This window comes from Charadrius vociferus, unplaced genomic scaffold (genome assembly GCF_000708025.1).
Source record: "Charadrius vociferus isolate BGI_N301 unplaced genomic scaffold, ASM70802v2 scaffold162, whole genome shotgun sequence".
Lineage (NCBI taxonomy): Eukaryota > Metazoa > Chordata > Aves > Charadriiformes > Charadriidae > Charadrius > Charadrius vociferus.
In genome coordinates this window covers 3,865,631-3,872,663 of record NW_009647236.1, presented here as the reverse complement: position 1 = coordinate 3,872,663, position 7,033 = coordinate 3,865,631, and positions in this window count along the sequence as shown.

The window sequence follows — 7,033 nt, the reverse complement described above, 5'->3', positions numbered from 1 at the left end:
CTTGGAATAGGGAAGGCAAAGCATTGCTGAATCAGTGACAGGGGGTGCAGCCCTTGCACCGTGCCAGGGGAGAGGGGAGTCGGGGGTGGCAGCACCCCGGGAGCGCCACAGGCTTTGGAGATGGGGCAACCAGAGTGCCATACATGGCAGCCTCAGCAAACCATCCCTGTGCTGCTCCACGCAGATCATCCCCACTTTCCACTGCTGTTGAGACTGCTGGAGGGGAAAATTAGATTTGCCTTTTGTTCAGCAAGCCTCGTGGAAAGCCTCAGCTCAGCGGCTGGTCGAAAAGCAGAACCTGCTCATGGTGCGTGCACTCAGGTATTGGGCTCAGTTGAGAGGGACCCTGAAAGTTGTGCCTTCTTCTCTCCCAGCTGCCTCTGACAGCTCATGCTGGGGTAGAGGCATTGGGTCCGCACCACAGAGACCTCAGCCTCCCTCGGTGGCTGTCCCCGCTGCCCTGCCTGTGGTGGAGAAAGCCATACTTTTAAATGATGACGGAGATCTTTGGGAACCATCCTTTGCTAAACCAGGCTCAAAACCCGTGGTGTGTGTACTTCCTTGGCTGACTGCGGATGCCTCCCAGGCACATCTCCTTGTCCCATTTTTGTCCCACCAGAGAATGTCATCATGGCACATCTTGACAACACGTGGTGAAAGAAGGGGGCAGACTGCCCTCCTCCTTTCTTCACATTAACCTTACTGTATTCTGGCCAGTCACTTTAAAGGCGGCTCTTGTAACATTTTCTGTCTGAAAGGCACTGATACTGGTGCACAGCATTTAAATTTATGTTCCCATAAAATATTTTTTCCATAAAACATTTTTTTCATAAGCCATGGGACAGATTGGAATCTGACAGGTTCAGCTGTCGCTGGGTGAAGGGAAGAGGAGAAGCAACGAGAAATTTTTAGGAGAACTATATTAAACTTTGTGTAGGATTCTGATTTAGTAGTAACAGCAAAGTGAAATTGAGCCAATATTCCATTATCCTGTTTGCAGTACACTCTAATTGCATCTCCATTCATAAAAGAGTTTGGCTCCTGTCCTTTGGTGTTGATCTGGTTTTTTTTTTTGCTCTAGAGCAGTTTTTGACACGCAACGGATTTGCCTTCCTGCATACTTGTGTGTGTTGGAAAGAGACAACACCTTTCCAGGCTGCCAGCTTTGTATTTGTGTGCTGGACCCTGGGTATGTATCCTCTCAACAGTGGGTTATTTCATACGAGTGTCCCTCTGCAAATCTCTTTGTGAACACTTGGTCAGCCGTGTTTCTTTCCCATCTTCTAGTAGAGGGCAATGTGAGCAGATAGGCAACAAAAAGAGAGCAAATACAAAAGGATGCGCTGGGAAAGGGCGGCGGCCGGCAAGGGAAACTCGTTTTTTGTTTCCACCTGACCAGGTCCCAGTGACCCATTACAAGTGCGTGACTTGCCTGGTTTCGCAGAAATCACGGTATGCAGTCTTACCGGAGGGTTGCGACGCCTCTCCCACTAAAGCCCGGCTTGAACTAGAAATCCTTTGTTCTCCTCGGCTCTGCCCTCACTCACAGAGTCGGGCTGTACCGCCAGCACCCAGGCAACTGCAGAGCATCTGCCTGCGCACGGTGAGGGATGAGCCTCCAGTCCATCACACGCAGAGGTGCAATGTTCTCGTTGCCCTCGTTCCTGAAAATTTCATCCCTTCTTGTTGGAAATTATAATAATGGGCCTCACTATTTACTGATATCTTCTTAGCACCTCTGCAAGGTGAATGCAAAGCACTATCAAATCCCAAGGGTATCGTTTTACCCCGCTTTCTGGTGGCATAACAGAAAAATCACCCTTTACAGTGAATTCAGCCTGTTTTGTCTCCTTTCTCTACTTTCTTCCTATCAGATACTGCGGCACCTCTACCTCCTTCCCTGTCTCCCAGCTCCTGCAAGATGTGCAGCTACTTCTAGACAGCCTCTTTCTACACCACTGTTAAGTTACTAAGCAGCTGAGATAAAAGGTTCCCACCTTCATAAATAATCAATGTGGGCCAAATGGCTCGTGCTTGCTCAACAAAATCATGCACTAGAAACAGAAATGGAAGAGACAAACACTAACCCTGTGAGGAGATTAACTACCTAACACCAATAAAGGTGGAAAGGAGATTTGAATAACGGCAAAGCAAGAGAATTAGAGTAGAAAACAAGGCAGCTGAGCACCCATCAAACACTTCACTATGTAGCCATACTTCTTTTATCCGTTCATAAAGTGTCTGGAGACTGGCTTCGACTTTAGCTAATTTGCTCATTACAAAGAAATTATTAGAGCAGCCTGGTACCTGCCAGCACGCTCCAGCCCCTGGGTGAGACTCAATCTCTGCCATTCTGCCCCGCTCGGCAGGGTACCACTGCCTGTGATTGTCACAGGTTTGCCCACGGTCATTTGCTGGCACTGGAGGGACGTAGATGTGCGACCAGCATCAGAGGGACCAGTGAGCCCAAGGTCGGGGGTCCTGTGGCAGCCACTGGGTGCGCACAGCCCAGGTAGCCCTTCTCAGGGGCTGCCTCTCCTCTACGAAGGGCAGCTCAGCTAAACGGGCTGTCCAGCAAATTAAATTTCTAGGGCAAGATTGCCATTATGGGACAGCATGACTTCAAGGCTCCAGGGCAGATGCCACACATTATACCTGTCCTTTGCCTCTGTGGCACCTGTCAAGCACAGGGTCCCATCACCATATGACATGGCTGAATCCCTCCGGTCTGATAGGTTCTACATATAATAAGAACTTGGATGTAGGAGAGGAGCTCACTAACCAGTACAGAAGACTCATTGGTGTCAGTATATTGATGCTGATTTTCACCACTTGGGTGTCCGGCCATTAAAGGAGGTGTCTGTGCCTAGGAGCAAAATTGGACAGTAATCACAGTAATGTTTTCAGGTGACGGAGCTGTTGGGTAAATACAAAAAATGCCATTGTAAGTACAAAAAATGCCATTGTGCTGTTTCTCTTGGGGTTATCCACAGGCATTGGTAATGAGCACATACGGAAAAAAAACCCAAAACCCACTCATACCTGATTTGCCACCGAGTAACCTCTCACACCAAGTTAGTGCCATCCTTTTGAAGTGAGGCTAAAGCCAATGCAGTGGCTCATGTCTGGCACAGCTGGCTCAGGAGGTTTCAATAAGGACTTCAGGCAGGTACTAATCTATCCCTGGTATGAGTTCCTACTATTGGTAAGCATTGGACAGAAACTGCGACTGCAGCAAGAGTCCCAGCACAGTCCCACGCTATAGGCTTCCCACTCCCTAAATCACTGTTGCTTTGACTGGCTGAGTACACAGACCCAGACCTGGCTGTCAGGCCTTATTCCTCAGTCACGGGTAACCCTGGAGTGGGCACTGGGTGCAGAAGGATGCACAGGCTCCCTCCCCATGACATGCATCTCTTCCCACCCTTGACAAGTTTATGTCTATTAGGGCAAGAGGGTACAAAGCTAAAAAATAACCACATGTCACAGAGACAGAGCAGGAGAATGCAATGACATTGCCAGTGTTTCAGAGATGGACAGGGACAGAGTTCAGCAATTCATTAAGTGAAATTGCCCAACCGGCCGAGGAAGGGGGTATTCCCTCTGGTATACAAGCAAAAACCATCGTACACAGCCACTGTCCTTGTGCCCCAAGGCAAAGCCTCCCTGACCCTAACAGTGATCAGGCCATCCCGGTTTCTCAGACTGTCACGCGAAGCTGAGCACAAGGTCAGCTTTTGGCCATCAGAGTAGTGATGACTTCCTACTCCTGTTCACCTTCGCCGCAGACAGAAACTGTTTGTTGCAGATATGAATTTAAAAAGGTGGGAGGGAGGACAGCATCAAAGCAAATTCACCCTCCTGCTCTGAATGAATGTTTTCTCAGCTCTAGTATGTATACAAGAGCCAGGGGGATCACTAAAGGGCAGGGAGGGAGAGTTCTGAGGGTAAAGACAGTGGGCAAGGGAGTGTGTGGGAGCGCTGGATTCCTTGGGAGATAAAGTTTGATTGCTTTTGAGTTAATCTTCTGAGCTGCTCATTGCAATTTTGTCTCATTCAGTGCCTCTTGAAATGAGTTTCCATTTGTCTGTCTGGTGCTAATTTTCCCTCATTTGCCGCATGGCAGCCATCATTAGAGGCACAAAGTGCCTCCATTGTCTTTTTTCCCCTTTCTTTCTTCAGTCAGCCTCCTTAGTGCCTCTTAGTTTGTTAACTGTGCTATCACTCAGGTGCAATCGGCTCCTTTTAGTTTGATCTGGCTGCCTCAGGATGCCCCATCCCTCCTGTGCTGGAGGACACATCACTGCGTGGGGTAGCTGCCTGGGGCAGGTGGCCAGGGAGGTGCTTTAAAGCAGTTGCAAACCTTTATTTGTGAGTGTTACAGCCCCTTCCCAGAGATGTTTGGTCTCTTCCCTTATATCCATTTCCATTAGCTAATGGGGGTAACAAGAGCGGAGCAGGAAGGCTTTGGACAGCATTGCAAATGCCCTCTGAGCCTGCGGTCCTTGCCCTTACGCTGATTCAGGGTTTGCTTGGAGGCAGGAGCCGGCTCACAGCTGATGGCTCCTTACAGAGAGGTGCTCAGTTGTGCCCCCCGGTGAAGTAAATCCTTCTCTGCAGCCAGCAGCACAAATCCCCATGTCTTCTCTCCAGCCCTCAGGTCCCCAAGCACACCAAGAGGTGCAGCTCCCCAGAGAAATGTTCCCCTACATCATCCTCAAGGAGACAGCAGCCCGAGGCCGTGCTTGCACACCCATCCCTCCCGCAGCCACTTGCTGCCAGATCTCTTGGCAGTAAAAGACCTGACTGGGCTCAGGAGTATGATGACATTTCTGTTCCCACTAACGGAGCACACAGTGCATCTTATACCAGTGGGTACCAGGGCCGTGTCAGCTGGAACCCCATCCTGCAGCGTGGGAGGCTTGCCCTGATGCCTGTCAGCAGCTCTCCTGTGCCAACCGCCGCCCTGGAAAAACCTCGCAGAAGAGCAATACGCCACTATCAACAAAAGCAACTTGCTTCAAAAGCATGGCGCTGTGTTCGTCCCCACCGTGGGCCATGGGTGGAAACGGCAACACTGCTTCCTGCTCCCCCTTAGCCCCAGTGAGAGAGGCTACACAACATGTTGGGGTACCAGAGGTGCAGCTGGGGCTATCACTAGCAGCTGCCTTCAGCAATGAACCTCCGGATATCTTAGTTTCTGTGCCATGGAGAAGAGCTTTGATCAGTGGCAGGAGGCCATGCTGAAGGCGAGCAAGGCTCTGTGGTGGAAGGAAGACCTCACGCTGGGTAAAGTAGCATTCACGGAAAGATATGATGAGCCCACTCCTTTCTTTACAAGCAGATGACCAACACACAAGCACTGGTGCTTGGAAGGGGGTTGTCTTGGCTCTGCTAAGCAAACCAGTAAAGTCAGCAGTCAGTGAGATGATCTGGGAGAGGTTCTCCACGGCCAGAGAAGTTCTCAGGCCACTCTACAAGTGTGTGATAAACCCACAGGCAGGCATGACAACCTTTATTTGAGCAGGTTTCCCAAACCACATTGCAGAGAGGATGCATAGTCTTATCTCAAGCTCACCATCAGCTCAGGGTTGCTCTGGCTGAATGCGCAGTGCCTGTGTTTTCCATGATTTGTGCCAACTGAGGCCCCTTTAAGTGAGCTGTATGTCCCTGAGGCAAAGCTTAGTAATGATGGTTGTGCCACCCTTACATCCAAGAGACCCAGCTGCCTCCTTGTATGACCTGGCGTTTGTTGTTACTCGCTGCAGGCTTGGGCACCTCTAGGAGCTCTTCGTGTGCTGCCTGCTGGATGGCAGTGGAAGGGTGCCGGCTGCCAGATGGCCAAGTGGAGGCAGGGGTCCCACCATCAGTCTTGAAGAGGACCTCCTGCTTCTCTGCCAGGATCCCTGGTGATTTTTCTGCCCCTGTGTGACACTGAGAGAATGAGGGTTTGGAGATGACATATGGCTGGGTGGGAGGGGATGGGGGAAGCCCAGCTGGAGTCAGAGCTTCTCCCCGTGGCCGCTTCAGCTTGCTCACTTGCCACATGTTCCCTTGCCCAGGGGATGGGTTACAAGAAGTACCCCTGCAGACTCTTTGGTGCAAGATCCTTGCTTTCTGTGCTGCCATATTGCTTGGCCTGAAAGCAAAATAACTTTTCTCATAACAGCATGTATCTTTTGATCCTGACGCTGCCACTTGCCTGCAGTGGGGGATGCGACCATTAGTCCCCATGAAAATTTTGGTGCCAGACAAAGCTCATGGCTTCAGCGCTGGGAAGGAAACCCAACAGAACAATAGGGCAAAAATAAAACCCAGCTCAATTCAGGTATCTACAGGAAACATGCCTGCACGACTATACAGGAACCATCCTCCATGGCAATGGAGGGGAGTTCATAATCCATTGCTTCTTCTCGGTCTTGAATAGCAAAGGTGTGGTGAGCACTAGCCGTGTCCATGTTCACAGTCCTGCTTACACCTACTGCTACTGATGCACTGCACGCTGCTTGTGCTGAGCTTCTGACAGCAGGTTTTATTTAATTTCATGCAATTTAAGAAACAAGTCTGTACTCCACTGAAAACTTTCATTGTCCTATGTGTTATGTTCCAGAAATAAAATTAGATAAAAGTTTTCATGTGATCACGTAGGGCTGAATGCAGGGCCGGGACTGGAATCCAGGTGCGCTGTGAGGGACTGAAGCTTTGCTGGATTCCTGCACGCATGTCAATTGCCTTGTGCATCCCCAGAGGGTCCTCTGTCTGGGCAGCATCCTTGAGGGGCCCAGGCCCTGGAGTGATTTCTCCAGTTGGGGGGACTGGGTTGCAAAATGGGTTGCAAAGCTAAAGAAATAGTCTTGGCGGCTGGCCTCCAAGAGGTGGAAAACCCAGATCCATGTGTTGAGCTGGCAGAAGAAGGTGGGACCATCCACTCCTACCAATGACTCCCACAGACTCTCCCATTGCCAGTACTGCAGCCTGTCACCACGGGCATCAGGGGACTTCAACCCTCAAGTCCCAGGCACAGAGCTGGATA